At 37.4% G+C, this 18,907-nt stretch overlaps 1 long non-coding RNA gene across 1 annotated transcript; it reads left to right on the forward strand.

Annotated features, from left to right (window-relative positions):
- Positions 1-914: 914 nt before the first annotated feature.
- On the forward strand, positions 915-17,257 carry LOC135290799 (uncharacterized). The gene is made up of 4 exons (XR_010353623.1): positions 915-2,318; positions 12,707-12,825; positions 15,751-15,820; positions 16,930-17,257. It is a non-coding gene; the product is annotated as an uncharacterized LOC135290799 (long non-coding RNA).
- Positions 17,258-18,907: the final 1,650 nt, after the last annotated feature.

An 18,907-nucleotide genomic window follows, 5' to 3' on the forward strand; every position in this document is an offset into this window, starting at 1 on the left:
AAGTTACCCATAAATTTCACCAGAGTGTTTTGTCTTATATGAAGACTCCAAAGATCCTTGTGGGTCATATTATTTCTCCTATGGTCGTTTTTTTTAGTAAATTTTCACAATTTTTTCTTGGCTTTACCATATAACTTTCTCCTTCAGCTTAGTGAGTTGGGTTGTTGTTGTTTTTGTTTGTTTGTTTTTGGGGTTTTTTGTTGTTTTGGGTGTTTTTTAATGAGAGGCAAGTTACATTTTCTTTGTTATTTGTCTTAAGTTATTATGAACACACCATAGGGCTGCAAACTTTCTGTTTCAAGTATATTATGTACATTTTTCCCTACAATGGAGAAAAGACACACACACATACTATGTATGCCATGTATGTGTAGAACTGTGTGTGGAATTGCAACAGATTTTTCCAAATTACTTATGTCCACAATGGCACCTTGACATTGCGTCCTGATCGTGGGAGGGGCGGTGGCGCCGGTCGCCCTCACAGCTCGACCTCCTTTTGCCTTTGGCACGTGCGTCAGGAGCGGCCGCGCCCTGCCTCGGCCGCCAGCAGGAAGGATCGCAGTTCAACCACTCGCTGGGGTCCCGGACTGCCAGGAGTGGCCGATAAACGCAGATCCACGTCTAAGAACCAGAGCAAAGGAAAAAGGAAGGACTCTTTGCTTGCTTCTCCAAGCTGCCTTTATTCTTTCCTGTGCAGGAGCGGTGCTGAGGCAGCGCCATGGGGCAGCTGCAGCACCATGTGGGTGCTCTTCCTTCCCACAGCGGGAGTGACACCGAGGCTGGACACAGCGCCACACGGGTGCAGGTGGGGCGTGGAAGAGGGAGCGGCAGCAAAGAGCAGGAAACCAAGAAAAACAGCGGCTTTTTTTTTTTTTTTTTTTTTTTTTTTTTTTTTTTTTTTTTTTTTTTTATTTGGGGGGGGGGGGTGGCGGATTCCCGGAAGAAGACCGTCTGACGAATCAAGGGTTAGATAGGAGGGATCTGGGGGGACAAATGTAAATGTAATACCAATAAAAAATGGAATGAGAAGGGTACCTGCCAATGAGAGAAGGGAAAGATCATAACTGACAGTGAATCTCCTAGATAAACGCATATAGCAAATTATGACAGACAGGCTGCAGGGGCAGGATTTTGAAGGATAGACAGGTAAGAATCTGGAATTATCATAACTGCCACGGAGAAAAGGCGGGAAGACAGGTGGAGGCAGAGACTAAACATATAATCTTCAAAATCTCACTACTACAATCAGGGAGACTAAATTTCAAACCCCCACTGCCACAGCCAATGAAGTCAAGAGTTTCTCAGAAAAATATTTCTAATATTCTACAGAAATCAGCAAGTTATTGATATATAGGAATATCTGATAAACTATATACTGTAAAAAATATGCACAGATAATAGAGATGCAATTTAGGCTTCCAGGGAACATTGTCCTATATCCCTTCTCTTAGATTTAATTGAGTTCCAATCATCAGAGTGCCTTGGTTTGAAAGGCAGGTGTATGCCAAGAAAGGTGGAAACCTCCCTTGGAATGGAGAGAATGACCCCCCCCTCCCTCTAATTTTTATAACTTTGAAATTAAGGGACAAAGATACGGGAAAAGGAATAACATATTTACTAGCATGTAGTGTCCAGTCCAGTAGGCAGGGGGTGTGGGGCTACAGTGCAGCAGAAAGAAGTCAGAGCAGTGGCAAAGAGCGGGGGGCTGGGCAGTGGCAGCCCAGCTCCCAAACACAGCAGAGAGAGGCTCCCATGAGTGGGGAAAGAAGAAGCTTGTGGATGACAGTGTTTCCCTTGAGGCACCCGAGCAGATGGAGAAGGATCCCCTATTTGGTGAGGCAGGGTGATTACAAGGTCCTAGTACAATGGCCGCTCTTACCAACAGAGCTACACTCAAGGTAGAAGAAAGGCAGCTGCAGACAGAATCCCACAGTGGTGGTGAATTCTCCCTACAGTGTCATAGCCTCTCTCCCCTCCCAATGCCAGGAGCTAGGCAAGAGTGCTAGGAGCTGCACCCAACCCCTCTCGCCCAGCACAATTCTCACCTACCTCTGCCCTTCCCAGAGCAATCTAATCCCCAGGTTAAAAAAAAAAAAAAAGAGTAGCTGGACCTCACCCCTGAGCTGTGACCACTTCTCTTGTCTCTCATAAGTACCCAGTTGTTACTGTCACCTAGCAACACATATGGGAGAAAACTTCATGACAGAAAGAAACAAAAGGAAGAATCTTAAACTCCAACACAGGGCTCTCCTCTTGTAGGCTTCATGAGAATTCTATTCTGATGAATATTCTGTTGGGAAGAAAACTTTTCATTTGATGTAAGTATCAGTTGTAACTACATAACTACAAAGCTTATGAAAAAGGTAAAGAATGGACTAAACATGTGATTACCAATGACATGAAAATTTGTGATGCGTGTTACTTAGCTTTCTAGACTAATAATTGAGTTTGATTTTTTTTAAACTAGCAGTCCAAAGGAAATCAGAACTTAAATAGCTCTTTCTCATATGTATGAGTGAACATATATATATATACGTAAGTATATATATATGTAAGTGTGTATATATATATATATGTATATGTATATACAGTACAGATGCTAATTTTGTGACAATATCTTCTTTCTTATTTCTGTTGACTGGTTTTTTTGCATGAAACACATGTTAGGATAATTATTAGGAGCAATATAGTACAAGACATTGCTACCTGCCAAGAGTCTATCCATCCCATGCCATGAATAGCCAGGATCACTCTACTGATATACTCAAACATCACTAGGAAATATTTATGTGCCTGATTCTGTTGTACTAAGTTGTGTCAATCACAGATTCTCATATTAAATGAATCTGCTGTCTCAGTTGCTCTTGAGAGCTCACTAATATTTAGAACAGAAAATTCTTAGTTACTTTACTGATCTTTTTTCCTAGATTTTCCATCGGACATGTTATTAAAAGCTTAACTCTAATTTCACTAAATTTAATGAAAGATAGCTCTGAATTGAAAGGTGGTAGGCTGAATGCTGAACCAGATTTTCTTTATGGCTCGAAGACCTGTTTCTTCTGTACCTAGAGAAAAATCATTCCATCAACTGTAAACATTGACATGGCTTTTAAAAAAGATCAACTGTAGCAGTTAGAATCTTCTGACCAGCTATCAAATCACCATTCCATTGGTGGTCATCAGCTTCCGAAAATTTCTCTCCCTGCTTTAACACTACCCCTGTTTAATTTTTGTGTTTTTGTGGTGCTGCTTCCCACTGAATAAAAAGGTACAGATTCTTCACTATATATGCTTGTTAGATCATCCACCACATGTTATTACTATATATGTGCCAAATGAAATATACTGAGGTGACCATCAGTTTACACCTCAGTTCCTCTTCTACATTTTTGACACATGAAACTTAATCCTACCTCCCTTTTCACACAATACTCTAGCTGTGTGTAAAATGTAGTAAATATTTGCAGCTTTCCTTGTTTTTAAGCTCTTTCACTATATTGTATAGTATATGTTTACACATATATAAAAAATACAGACAACCATCAGTGTGTATGTAAAATAAACAATAATAATGAAAATTCTTTGCTGTTATGCTAGATTACTGCATGCCTACCTATGCCTATTTCACTAATACAAATACTATCCTATACTCAGGGAGTACAATGTTATTAAATAGCAACATAAATTGCCTGTTTGCTGAAAAAGAGCTGCAACATAAAGCATCCCATTTATATTTAGAAAAAAGATCAATGAAATGGGAAGTTATAAAAACAAGACTATCCCCAAATTAAACCTCTAAAGAGACAGTCTCTTAAAAAAGAAGTTAAGGACGTTTGACTGAGATTGTAGCTGTGGCAGGTAGAGTGCTCCATAATTGCTACCTAAGTTTCCAATTCAGATAGAGGTTTCATTTTGTAGCTGTTGAACAATACCAGAGAAGGGTAAATGTTGTTTGTTTTTTTTTTTTCTCATCTAATGACTGAATTGAAATGGTCTGTAATCAGTAGGTTACACATCCTCAGTTATTGCAAACAGCAAAAGCTACACTGACAAAAGAATTACACCATATCATTAGCAAAAGATGTAGGTCATACTGAATAACAAAATTAATGCTTCCAAATTTATACCATGTAGATTTACATAAACATGGTTTTACTCAAATTTAGATTCTTATGAAGGCTATTGATACACAATGATTATGAAAAAGACCATACAGTGGAGTCACATATATTTGATGAGCTTCTAACTAGTCTGTAAACAAGAAACTTATGTACAGTTAACAAGTTATGTTGTTCTTAGTTGAAACAAATTTTTAATCTTGTTCCTAAAATTACCTAATTTGACATTTTTATAAAAGATCAGAAAAAATTGCTTGCATTTCCCCTCATAGTCAAAACCAGTAAAACAGATGGTTTTTAATGCTGTTTTTATCTCTACCCTGATATTTTTGTCTAATAAACATAATGCTGGAATAAAAAAATTCATTTTAAGAACTTATAATTCTTATGTCACTTTCAAATGCACGAACAGATGTACTAGAACTGAAATGCATGCATCCTCTATGGAGACATTTTCTCTGAAATGCATTCAAGATATTGGAGCACAAAAGATGTCTAACATGAATAAACCTAATACATGTTGAATAAAATCTGAAGAGAATTGTGCATGTCCATACCTAGGTTTTTCTGTAAAGAACAGACCATGTGACAATATTTTTAATTAATTAGAACAAATAATAGTTTTACATAGGATCAGTAATTGTAGGGTAGAAATTCAGTCCTTAAAACAGCAAGCATCTTCCCCTAAATATTTTCAAATCTGCATCTGTGATTTTTGTGTGTTTTTTTAAACAAGTGTCTTCATCTGTCTCACTTTAACAAGAATAGCTTTTATAAAACATAAGTTTTACTTTCATGTGCTTTTGTTGTTGAAACACCAGTACTTTGGGGTATTTGTGTTGGTGATTGGTTTGGCTCCTGTTACTAATTGTTGTAGTCTACTAACTTTCTTGGAGCCACTACATCAGCAGTCTCGCAAGATATACAAGATGATCACTGTAACAGTAACATCATTAAGTGCAGAAAAAAAATTATGATAATAGCAGTTGGAAAATTAAATCAGTCACTTAATTTCTTGTTTAATAAACAAAATTATAAACTGAAATGAAATAATTAATTTCTTGGGAGGTTGAATCTAGTCTGTGTTTGGCCCAACATATACAAGTCTTGACTTAAGAGCATCACTCCCTGAAGGTCACTTTGGATCTTCCACTATTTTAATGGAGGCTTATTCCTTCAGAAAAATTTAAAGAGAATGAGTGATCCACAGATATGGCTGTGATGCATTCTCAGAAAAAGACACTGCAAATTTAATTTCATTTCCCTGAAAAAAAAGTGCCAAGTGCAGACTTCAAGACAGATAGTAGGCAGGTCTTGACAAATTAGTAGAGAGTGTGTTCACAAACATTTCTCAAGGTACAGCTGAGAATCAGATACATCAAATAGTATTTTTTCTACAGTTTTTATTTTCTAGCATGTCACATGCCATGCATTTGTCTAAATAGTTGTCAGTTTATGCTCTGGTACAAGACACACATGAACTATACTTCTGTATAGTAGACAGACAGGCTTTTTTCATCATCCTTACCACTGCCTTACTGAAGAGAAACTTTCTTCTATAGTTACTGAGAACTGAGTCACAAACAAAAGATAACAGCTGACTTGATAAGTCACATACCCATTTCCAGTTATAAAAGACAACCATGGAGATGTCAAAGTTATCTCTTAGTTAAGCTAAGGGTCAGTAATCTCTGGATACATGGTACCCTCCTGCTTTTCCCTGCTGCATGATATTACTAGGATGGCTACTGCCCTGGGAATTTTACATCACCTAAAAGATTATAAAATGCTAGTAGGGTAAAAAAAACCCATAAAAACCAAAAACCCAAACCAGAACAAAAGGAAAATAAAGTTTAATACACAATTTGAAAAGGATTAAAATCCTCCATGATTCTCTTACTGTGACCCCTAATGGCTGGACCATGTTCCAGACCAGTACATGTATGAAGTGAGGGAATTTCAAGAAGCCTGTTATAACAGAAGAAATTATAAAATGTAAAATGCAAGAGCATTTGAATGTAGAAAAGATTTATTTAATTCAAGCTTCATAACTCACATTTCATACATTTCATAACTCTGCTACAAAAAGAGATTAAGGGCAAGTAAACACTAGGGGATGATATAGAGATCCTCCCAATCTGCCTGCATAACTCTACAGTGTCTGTAACAGCTGCTAAAGGGTATGTGCAGAAGCATGCTTAGCAACCACTGCACAGCAACTCACTCCACTGCACAGCAACTCACTCCAAAATTCTACCTCTCAGAAAACACAAGCTTCCAATTCAGATAGAGGCTTCATTTTGTAGCTGTTGAACAGTACCACAGAACATGACAGGACTATGAAGACCAGTTCATGAGTAAATCATCACTCTGTCTATCAGGCAATTAATTTTAAATAAATTAACAAAGTCAAAAATAAATTGCAAGATACCCTTTTAATCAGAGGAATTTTTATCAAATCCCTTTAGGAATCTTCTACCAAATCTTTTATGCTTAAGTGAATACTCCTCCTACAGAATCACAATTCCCAGAAAAGGTTAACAGCCAAAGTTCAATAGAAAAGGGAAAATACCTATTGAAGCTATCACAATCTGTGATATAAAGTTCTATGCCAAGTTACAATCCACCATATCAATCAAAACCTATTTTGATAATTTGCTTAGAACAGCAAACATGCCACATTTTATTGCTGAAAGCCCCCTATGAAGAATGGGGAATGGAGGGACAGAGCAGGTGTATGCATAATAAAATAACAGTGAAAGGCATCTGGAAGCAATCCACACCAGTAAACGAGAGCATGTAAAGTCAGTTGGTTTTACGTGAGTATGCAAAAAATAATACTACCTCAGAAAATTATTGCCCCCCCGCACCACCCCCCGCCCCCCCCCTCCCCGTCTATTGTCATGTCTTAGCACAAAGGAAACCATAAAGAAATTTGTTTCAGACACTTTCCATACAGTTCTATGGAGGACAGACTTCTGGTGCAGTCTTTTTTAGCAGTACTATTGTAATGCTTCAGACATAAGCTTCATGGCTTCATACAGCTGCTCACATGTAAGATACCTAGATCTGGAGATATCTAGATTTGGAACTAGCTTATGAAGCTGCAGGAATACTCCTTCTGACACAGCTTACATGTTGAAAAAAATAACTACTGTGGATCCTTTATCTTTGCAAAAAAGGGTTTATTGCTTTATTCAAAAGCCTTCTTTTTTCTCCAGAATTTCTCTGTCTAAAAAAAAAAATTTCTTACTTTGAGGTGGCTATCATGAGTCTATATTTTCATGAGTAACCTAGAGAATTAATCTTTATAGGACAGTAAGGACACAGAAACAACAACTTTTCAAAATAATGCTGAATTTGGAGAAAAGTTCTGTTTATTATTTTTTAATCAGACAGATTGGTTCATAAAAAATATTTTCTGACACCAAGACCAGCTTAATGGTTCCATTGTCAGAATGTTACAGCATAACATGAACTAAGGATCCTGAAATATGACTATTCTCACATACTTCCTCTTATGATTCAGTTTAAACACAGGGGACGAAAATAAGTCTCTATGAATCAAAACCAGAAATGTTCAAAATATACCCAAAAACATGATGAAACCCAAATGAGGTTAGATCTTGGTGCCAAAAGATTGATATTTTTTAGGAAAGGGAAAGGGAAAGGGAAAAGGGAAAGGGAAAGGGAAAGGGAAAGGGAAAGGGAAAGGGAAAGGGAAAGGGAAAGGGAAAGGGAAAGGGAAAGGGAAAGGGAAAGGGAAAGGGAAAGGGAAAGGGAAAGGGAAAGGGAAAGGGAAAGGGAAAGGGAAAGAAAGGAAAGGAAAGGAAAGGAAAGGAAAGGAAAGGAAAAGGAAAGGAAAGGAAAGGAAAGGAAAGGAAAGGAAAGGAAAGGAAAGGAAAGGAAAGGAAAGGAAAGGAAAGGAAAGGAAAGGAAAGGAAAGGAAAGGAAAGGAAAGGAAAGGAAAGGAAAGGAAAGGAAAGGAAAAGGAAAGGAAAGGAAAGGAAAGGAAAGGAAAGGAAAGGAAGAAAAAAGAAAAGAAAAGAAAAGAAAAGAAAAGAAAAGAAAAGAAAAGAAAAGAAAAGAAAAGAAAAGAAAAGAAAAGAAAAGAAAAGAAAAGAAAAGAAAAGAAAAGAAAAGAAAAGAAAAGAAAAGAAAAGAAAAGAAAGAAAAGAAAAGAAGGAAGTGGTGGAAGGAAGGAAGTGGCAGAAGGAAGTGGTGGAAGGAAGTGGTGGAAGGAAGTGGTGGAAGGAAGAGAGAAAGAAACAAAGAGAAAGAGAGAAAGAGAGAAAGAGAGAAAAAGAAAGAAAGCGAGAAAGAGAGAGAGAAAAGAGAGAGAGAAAGAGAGAAAGAGAGAAAAAGAGCGAGAAAGAAAGAAAGAGAGAGAGGAAAGAGAAAGAGAGAAAGAGAGAGAGAGAAAGAGAGAGAGAAAGAAAGAAAGAGAGAGAGGAAAGAGAAAGAGAGAAAGAGAAAGAAAGAGAGAAAGAGAGAAAGAGAGAAGAGAGAGAGAGAGAGAGAGAAAGAAAGAAAGAAAGAAAGAAAGAAAGAAAGAAAGAAAGAAAGAAAGAAAGAAAGAAAGAAAGAGAAAGAAAGAAAGAAAGAAAGAAAGAAAGAAAGAAAGAAAGAAAGAAAGAAAGAAAGAAAGAAAGAAAGAAAGAAAGAAAGAAAGAAAGAAAGAGAAAGAAAGAAAGAAAGAAAGAAAGAAAGAAAGAAAGAAAGAAAGAAAGAAAGAAAGAAAGAAAGAAAGAAAGAAAGAAAGAAAGAAAGAAAGAAAGAAAGAAAGAAAGAAAGAAAGAAAGAAAGAAAGAAAGAAAGAAAGAAAGAAAGAAAGAAAGAAAGAGAAAAAAGAAAAAAGAAAAAAGAAAAAGAGTGGGTGTAGGATGGGTGGTAGGGAGAGAGCGACACGGGTTAGGTAGAACCATATCACCTTTAGAAATGACATCTGCGGCTGCCGTGCCAGCACGGCACGCTGGATGGATGGAATCCGTGGATGACCGTACCTGCGGGCCGGTGGGGACGCCCAGGTGCCGCCCTCGCAGGGCCCCGGTCGGGCCCCGTCCCCTGCAGCCCCGCGGCTCTGCGGCACCGGGGCAGGGCCGGGAGCCCTCGGGGGATCCTGCGGCAGGCCATGGCACCCCTGTGTCCTTCGTGCGGCTGCAGCTCCCCCGGGGCCGAGGGGCCCCTGGGCTGAGCCCTCTGCACGGCCAGGATGGGGTCACTGCCTCTCGCCAGAGCCCTTTCCCCACAGCCCGGAGCCTCTCCCCCTTCGTGTGAGGCCGGTGCGGGCCGGCAGCTGAAAGCCCTGGGCTGCGGCCTCCCCTCCGAAGGTGCTGAGCCTGTGCGCTGTGAATTCACTCTTCTCCCCCAGCCCGGAGATGTTACTTTGCTTATCTTCATCAGTGAGCGGTGTAGGGCCTCAGTCAGGGCTCCATTTAGGGTGTGGGGGTCTTCTCTGCAGCTTTTGTAACACAGTTTTGCTATAATAGGCAAAAGTCCTTCATGAAGATGTTTTAAGTTATAAACTATAATATTTCAGTCTCAACACCTCCTCAGGCATAAATGGACAATTAATAAAGTACATCATGTGGAAGCGTAGTTGGAAATATTTCTGAATCCATGATGGTGTACATTTTAAATCATCTAATAATTTAAAATTATTTGACTTAGTAGATTTTCTCTACCAAGACTTAAGTATTGGCACATCAAAGGAGACCTGGTAAAGAAAACAAAATTTTCAGAAAGTGAAAATAAGTACTACACAACAAAAGGAGAGTTGATATTTCATTAGTCATTACTATGTGGCAAAATGGTTAGATTTATGTCAGATTCCTATAAAAAGACTTTTAGTATCAGGAAAAAAGGTATCTCAAGACAGGCACATCATTCATCATTTAAACAATAAACTGTCTCTGCAATTTTCATATTTCTGTGATTTCTTATAAGGTGATTGTTGTGTATTCGAAATTTATAGAATATCTTTCAGCGTTAGCTTTGAAACATTATTCTTCTTCCCAAAAGCAAGACTAAAAGATACTATATCTATGTGGGTCTATTCAGATTCATCATGATAAAAACTTATCTTGCCTTTCTCCTTGTGTTTGCACACAGCTAGAGTTCATGTTTTTTCAGCTGATATAAATATAGTTCTATGAAATATTGTGAAGTTTTCTGGGCTTCATCACTTAGTAATATTAAAAAAAAATCCAACAAAATAACAAAAAACAACCAAAAACAACCAACAAAGAAAAAATTTGGGTTTTATTTCCTCACAGGGATTTTAGGGAGAGCTTGAAGACATGTGACTTACAAATGATATCAAAAATCTGTATGTGATGTAACTCTGTCAGTCCTAAAGCGGTCAGGCATTTGGAGTGAATTATTGATGAAGGTTCATTCCAACTGGACTATTCTATTCTATTCTATTCTATTCTATTCTATTCTATTCTATTCTATTCTATTCTATTCTATTCGTCAGGCATGAATATGAAATAGGTTGATATATTTTATTTCTGTATTTTTCAAGATGGTAAATGAGCATAATAGTTTAATATGAGATGTCTTTCCTCTGAAATTGGTTTATTCATTTTGAATTCTAACTAGAACTTCTTTTAAGGTTACCAGAGAAAAAAGGTTATATAATATAAGTTGAAGGACTTTTCTGCCACCGTGTTCAGTGTTTATTCTGTCATGTTTAGTGTTTATTTGCGAAAACCTAACAAAAGAAAGAATATACCATGTTGCTATTCAGTTCCATGAGAGGTATGCTATAAATTTTGGGGTTTATTTGATATATGTCAAGAAATTGAACAAAAACTGCATGAGGCAATGCCCTTTTGTGGTTTTTTAGGGAAAGCCCTGGTCTGATCATCCATTATTTAATTATTGAAACAACTGGTAGCTATATTCTGAATATTTTTAATAATGTAAAAAAAAGAAAAAGAAGAAATACTATCTGTTTTTGTGAACTGTATTTTGCATGGAATTTCTTAGTTTTGCAATTTTATGGAAACAACCTTCACAATAGATTAGCAAATGTCTTAATTTTTCTTTTCATATTTTTAAATGTTATTTTTTAACAACGGTACAATTTTTTTTATTTCCCTTCTTCCCCCATTTTCAGAATGTCTTTTTATGAAGAATAAAGATGAACTTTCTGTTCTGGTTGAAAGTTTTTACATTTATTTACTTACTTTTTATTTTCTTAATTTTTTTTACTTCTTATTCTTATCAAATGAATGTTATTTAACATCTGTTTGTAGAAGTTACTGTTGTACTACACTAAAAACGTTGGTCAGTGGTAGCCCTTATGAATTTCAGTAACTGCTCAGAGTATCCAGATATTTTTTAAAAAGCTAAATTAAACGCAGATTACAAGAATTGCCCATTCAGTAGAATTACCTGTATGCAAGGCTGCATCTTTCATTGACTTCAAAATCAAGTGCAATTAACTCAGTATTTAAGAGTTTTCACTTTTGATGCCCTGTGTTCACAATTATTTTTTCAAGACTTTGTAAATTAGATTCCATACTAACTCAAAGATTTCTCTAAGATTTCTAGTACTACATTTGCACACTTGTTTTTAGCTTTAGATTATTATTCAGAATTGTTGAATCTTTAACTAAACAAGCAATACCTGTTCTTACCTAACACACACAATGTCATACGATGGAGGAAGAATTGTAAAAGATTTTTCCATCTTTAGTAGTCATCTTTGCCACATATGTGTAAGTACTGTGTGTCAGTATGGGGATGAAGACTCAAAAGACAAATCACAAACGGAAATAGGCATAAGACTGAAGAGATAAAACATTTAGGTTTTCCTATCACCCATAAGACTGCCATGCTGTCAGGCAATCTGATGCAGTGTGAAAGTGTTCAGTGACCACAGAGATTTTCATACTCCAATTTCAGAAAACATGAAATAAAGAGGAAGGGAAATCCTTTTGAACTTCTTGCATCACTAGTCTCAGGTGTTATAACTTTGAGTCAACAGAAGTCACACACATGTGTAGAAGTACTGGCTTATATGTGTGGTCCTGAGCTTCTTGTTTCATTATTGACAGCTACAGAATTCCTCACACAGTCAGCCACCTCAATTAATCAGTTACTCAAATCAGGTATAGATAGGTTGGAAATCACTTACTCTCCATAGGAGCTCCTGAATTACAAAATTACAGTTTCTTTCTGCTCGCTGATTTATAAAAGAAAGGTAGCCAGCGTTCTTTAAGGAATTTGTGTAACAAAATGCATAAATTTTAAGTGCAGGAAAAATGCACTTATTTTAGAACTACCTATACATACATAGGTCATGAAAATAATTTTCCAGTGTCTAAACAGTAAGTATTCTAACTAAAAAGGAAAAGGCAAAAATATAAATAATACATTTATTGATTAGAATAACTAGTTTAAATTAGGGCTCCTGCAACACTTATATATCTTTTTCATACTAATTAGCAAGATTTCGGGGAAGGGATTAGCTCAAATGGTAGAATACTTAGCATCTGAGAGGTAGCAGGATCAATGTCCACATTCTCCAGGTCAGTCTTTTCTTTGGCTGCCAGGTTGCAGCCCCCTGCTTTTTTCAGCACATTACAGGTTTTTTCATTACTGGATCTGATGGTCACCAGAATGAGTTGATTGGAGACAGCCTGGCCTGCAATGACCATGTACTTTGGAGTTTTCAGTTCTGAGGAATATGTATCAGGTAAGGAGTAAATTTTGATCTCTGAACTTTAGGAAAGCAGACTTCCAGCTCTTAAGGGAAATAGTAGGATCCCCTGGAAGACTTCCCTCAGAGACAAAGGAGAAAACAGAGCTGGAAGATCTTGAAGGAAGTTTTTCATAGAGTGCAAGAGTTAGCAATCCCCAGGAACAATAAATTGAGCAAGGAAAGCAAGATACTAATTTTGGATATGTAGGGATGGAGTGAGGAAAGCAAAGGTGAAGCTAAAACTGAATGCAAAAAGATGCAAAGAGAATAACTGGGAGGGCTTTAAAAGAAAAGAGAAGTAAAAAAGGTATTCTCCCCCTGATAAACAACAACAGTAAACTGATAACAGTGCATGAGGGCAAGGACAATGTAACTCAACAACTTTGACTCAGTGTTCAAGGGCAACTTCTACTCCCACATCTCCCAAGTGGATGGGGACAGAAGGGTGGGTACTGGGGAAAAAAGCTCCCACCCACACAAAGATCAGGTTGTGACCACCTGAGGAACGTAAATGTGCTCAAGAGTACAGGACCCAATAAGATGCACACCAGAGTTCTAAGGGCATTGGCTAAGTAGTTGCCAAGCCACTCTCCATATTTGAAAAGCTATGGCAATAAGCTGAAGTCCCAGGTGACTGGAAAAAGAGAAATATTGTACCTATTTTTAAGGGTAAAAAGGAGGACCCTGAAAATTATCCGGTTGTCAGCCTCTCCTCTGTGCTTGGGAAGCTGTTAGAACAGATCCTCTTACAAGTGATGTTAAGGCAAGAAGGACAGTGAAGTGATTTTCAGGACAGTTAGCAAGCAAAGGTTCACCAAGGGAAAGTGCTTCCTGACCAACCTAGCAGCATTCTATAATGGAGTGACTCCATCAGTGGACAAGGGAAAGGCTACAGGCATAATTTATCTGTCATTTACAGGACTTACTTTGACACCATCCACCACAACAATAAATTAGAGAGAAAGATGGATTCAATGGGTGGACTGTTAGATGGATAAGGAAGTGGTTGGATGGCTGTATTCAGAGGGTAGTGATCAACAACCAAGTGTAAGGTGCTGCACAAGAGTTGAGGCAGCCACTGGTATCAACACAGTCTGAGGGATAAAATGAGCAAGAGCTGCCCTGCCAAAAAGGACTTGAAGATGCTGGTGGATAAGAGGCTGTACACGAGCTGGCAATGTGCACTGGCCAGTCGTACCTGGGCTTTCTTGTCGAACTTCCATTCACTGCATTTCTCTAATGGATTGAAGGATGTGACTCCAGCGGTCTGTTTCTTTCTCACACTCCTTGATAGGCCTTAGGCTCTCCCCTTCCTCTTCAAGTTTAGCCACTAGGCTGAGCTGATCATCTTCTTAAGTCACACTGCACTGTCGCTTGTGCTGTCCATCCATATTAATGCCAGGCTCAAGCAGTCCCTGCAACTGAAGACTTGGACGCTTTCATTCTTCTTAGGGAGCTCCATCTGGGAGCCATGCTGCTGCTAGCAATGGCTTTTGACCATATTGAAATCATTACTCAGTCTGTTCTAACTCAGAAAGCAAAAAACATCAGGTGTATTTGTCTCAGGAGCCAGGAGAGTAGTTGCACCCTCAGACACACACTCTGGGTTGTTCATGCTCCCTGGAGATGTTCAAATAACCCACAAGGGCTTCCAGGTGTGAACAGAGCTCTAGGCTGCTGCTTGGATGTCCCAGAGGAAACTAATGCTCATTCCCAGACTTGACCTCTGTTGCCTCTGCTGCTGCCACTGCCACCCCACTGTCTGGGCATGTTTCTCAAAGTGATTTCATTTTTACAGAAAAGCTGAGAAAGTTTTGATGTTGAAACAAATCAGTATGGTAAGAAGACAAACCAGTTAGTTTAACTGGTTAATTTTGTATTAGGTCTTCAGGGATTATTTGTTTTGCTTTGTTTTTGTAAACTTTTGCAATTAATATAGACGGTGTTTGATGTTTATATGTCTTATTCCACTGCTATGTCCTTTCAGTAAATTCTTAACTCAATCCATAATCTCTGCTATTGTCCCTCCCTTACCAAAATGGGCAGATGAAAGGGCAGTGGCTTATTTGAAGTTTAATTTCTGTCTGGTCTTAAAACCACTGCAACATGACAATATAAGATTAATATTTACACTCAATGACCTTGGAGGTCTTTTCCAACAGTAGAATTCCATGATTCCATGATTCTCTAGGTTTGGGGCTGTGGGAGAGGATTTAGTTTGCTTTGGTTTGATTTGGTTTGGTATGGTTTTGTTTGATTTGGTTTGGTTTGGGATTGTTTATAGATACTGATATATTGCATAGCTTGCATGTTGCCTGATAGCAGTGTCCAGCTGAGTGAAACGTTGCACACTCTACTTATTCAGTGTGAAAAAATGTTTGGGGACAACTCTTTTGATTATTTGTAAGTCAGATTTGAATGGTCTAGGTTTTAGAAAGTAAAATTACCTCCATCAAATAACATAACTACATCACAGAAATTAACAAAGTGCATTTTGACAGGAGTTTCATGTTAAACTCTGTCGGTTGTCTGTCCTTTTTTTCACTTTCTTGACCTTGAGAATGCAATGCTTATGAGCTTACAGGAAGTGATATTTGAATATTAAACAGCTCTTATGGTAGGCAAATTTGGAGAATTGTAAAATTGAGGGATGACTTTATTGAGAACAGACAAAACCTTGGGGATACTACTGGATGAGAAATTGGACATGAGACTCCTGACCTGCATGAAAATAAGTGTGAGCAGCATAGCGAGGGAAGGGGATTTGCCCCTCTACTCCATTCTTGTGAGACCCCACATGAAGTCTGACACCCAGATCTGGGCTCCCCAGCACAAGAAAGCCATGGACCTGTTTGAGTGAGTCCAGGGGAGGGCCACAAAAATGATCACAGGGTTACAACAGCTCTTCTGTCTTCACAGACAAGCTGAGTTGGGATTGTTCAGCCTGAAAAAAGTAACCTATGGAGACTTTATTGCAGTGTTCCAATAGGTAAGGCATCTTGGAAAAAAATGAGTACTCTTTACTAGAACCACCAGAACCAGAACAGTCCTTACCAGTGATAAAACAAGGGATTTAGGTTTAAGTTATTCATAAGGAAGAGACACTATGCAATTGCATCATTGAAAGTGTTCAAAGTCAGTTTGGAAGGAGCTTGGGACAAACATATCTAGTGCAAAATGCCTGTGTCCATGACAGGGGAGTTGCAATTAGGTGATCCATCATTGCTTTCCATCTCAAACCATTCTATGATTCTAAGTCTTGAAGAATTTTGTAAAGTACAGATGTAACACTAAACCAAAGAACTTTTAAATAACTTTTGTAAGTTGTGTCAACAAAAATAAAAGTGCATCTCACTGTACATTTAATACTTTTTTTTAATAATCAATAGACTGAAATGGGAGTCATAATATCAGATGTACAGTGCAGAAATAAAATTCTTTATCCTGACTTTGTCATTTGAAAAAGTGTCAGAAAATCAATTATTTTAAATCAATCTTCTCACATCAAAAATATCAGAGGACATTACTACCTTTGAAATAAAATCACACTGAACAGAAGATAATCTTTTTCTAGTATTATTTCTGAATAACAAATGGCTTAATCTTGTTTTTGAAAAATATTATGGGGGGGAATTTCTGAAACCTTTTCCTCAGGTGTTGTGTTTTGAAAAGGTGCAGGTGTGAAGAATCTTTGTTCTTGAACATCTTGAATACCATTGTTATGCCATTTGTCTATCAGGTACTTCTATACTGGTAAAACAATGAAATCTTTCAGAAAGGAAGAGACAGGAAAAATTTATTTTACTTGATGAATATATGAAGTCACAAAATAGTCAAAGCATCAATTTTTATCTTTAGAGTTCTGTGTATCATGCAGCTTTTGCAAGATTCAGGATTGCCGTACAACAGGAGCAGACAACAGTTTACAAAACAATGTCAGACTTTTCATAAAATATTTATAATCTAAGTTAGGATATCTGAAAAAGTTTTGCATAAATATTGTAAAAATCCCCAAGTGTCTCCATACTGGTTTGGCATATATTATTGAATTTTGACTTTACAGGTAGGAAAAATATTTATATATTTCTCTTATTCTAGGTGGATAAAATTGGCTATCAGAGAGAAAGGATAAGAGAAAGTGATAAACTTTACCGATGTAAGGGCATGCATTTCCATGACTATGAATAAAAGGTGGAAATGGCAGGAAGGGCAACAGTTTGCTAAATCTTGAGCTGGAAGATGAGAAGATCTTGTGTGGTGAAGAATAACCTTGGGAGATAGGGGGATAACATGCTGAATATAGAGGAGAACATTCGTAAAATATCTTTTGCATTATAAATAAAGCCTGGAGGCTGTTGAATGAATGTCAAACTCAATATCTCTTCAAAGTGCTAGTTGTGCAGTATTTCCCCTTTGAATCGAATGAGCATCCCATTTCTGATCCTTTTCAACATCCCATGTGTTGGAAGGTAAGCACTGAAGAAAGTACTTCCAATGTACTACTCTGAGCTGCAAGTGTGGTAGAACGGAAGGAAAGAGACCCTGGTAGCCAGTATGTCTGTCTTTTTCTTTCTGATCAAATATGTTTTACAGTTGATTTTATTTTCATCTGTGATGTTCTCTTAACTGCCAATTTAATGTATGTAAGTATCTTACACATTTGCTATTGAGTATGCTTCTTGGTGGTGCTAACATATCCTGCAGAAATTTGATACATCTCACTATTTATCAATATTGCTTTCTTATTTTGTAATGTATATGGAAACATACAGTACACTGGTTTATTAGTATTTAGACATAAGCTCCAATTTTCCTTGAAATTTGATGTATTCCTGGTGTACATAAAATATGTGTTTTTAACAGTTTCTGTTTTCACTACCATAGAAAAATTTAATAATTTTATGTAATTTATCACTTTATTAGGACTTCATAACACCTTGTGAATTATTTTTTGCTTGGATGGTGTTGAGCAAGTCTAGAATTTTAGAATTAGGTTTTTCATAGTGTTTTCCTCAGTAGTACTTCTGCATGAGTATTCAGTCCCACAATTTACCATTTCATTCACCTTTCCTGGTAAAACTACTACCTAAATTCTATGTCAAGAATACTACCCCACAGATTCCTGTAAAAAATAAAAGACAAAAATCCTAAATACGCTGCATGTCAGGTGACAAGAAACCAGGTTGTGTATGTTTCGCATTTTGGCCAGTTAAAGTATTTTCAGTGAAATTGAGAATCATCAATATCAGTTTTATTTCAAGAGATATGCTGTGACTGAATTATTCTTTTATTTTTTGTAGAGTGCATCCAAATATCATCTCAATAATTTTGTGCCTCACTTTCATGAAGTTTCTTGTTATTTGCCTCAGTCATTTTTCTCTCATTCTGAGTAATTTTAGAAACCAAACTTTTCACAAAATACTGCTTTTGACCATGTTGAAGATGTATAGTGATGATGTGTCCTTTCAACATTTTTCCAATTTTCATCTTTTACATTTATTGACAGTTGTAGAATTATCCATGTACTGAAAATTTATATCCATATAACAAGTTTCCTTTGAAAAATGTGATTAGATTAAAATATTTGTGTAACTGCTGCTCTTCTGCCTGAGCAACACATGGCTCAGCTGAAAGTCCTTATATTTGTTCTGCGGTACTGTAGAACTCTTTGCTGCTGTGAATAGACCATTTTGGACTTTCCACCCGGTTCTAATCTAGGTCGTATCTTTCAGAGATGTTATAATAATAGGTTTAATTACCTTTCAAAAATATGTAGTATGTTGGTGCTGGCTGGATGCCATTCACCCACCAAAGCCTCTTTATCCCTCTTCTCTGCAGCTGTAAGGGAAGAAAAAATATAACAAAAGAGTTCATTGGTTGAGACAATGATGGGGAGAGATCACTCACCAAATAACATCCTGGGCAAAACAGGCTCAAAGTAGAGATATGAACTGAATTTATTACTAACAAAATTAGAGCAGGATAATGAGAAGTAAAATAACACCTTCTAAACACCTTACACCTTCCCAGGTCCACCTCCTCCCCTAGCTGAGTGGGAAGACAGGGGTTGTTGTCA

The sequence above is a fragment of the Passer domesticus genome, chromosome Z, assembly GCF_036417665.1.
Source record: "Passer domesticus isolate bPasDom1 chromosome Z, bPasDom1.hap1, whole genome shotgun sequence".
Taxonomy (NCBI): domain Eukaryota; kingdom Metazoa; phylum Chordata; class Aves; order Passeriformes; family Passeridae; genus Passer; species Passer domesticus.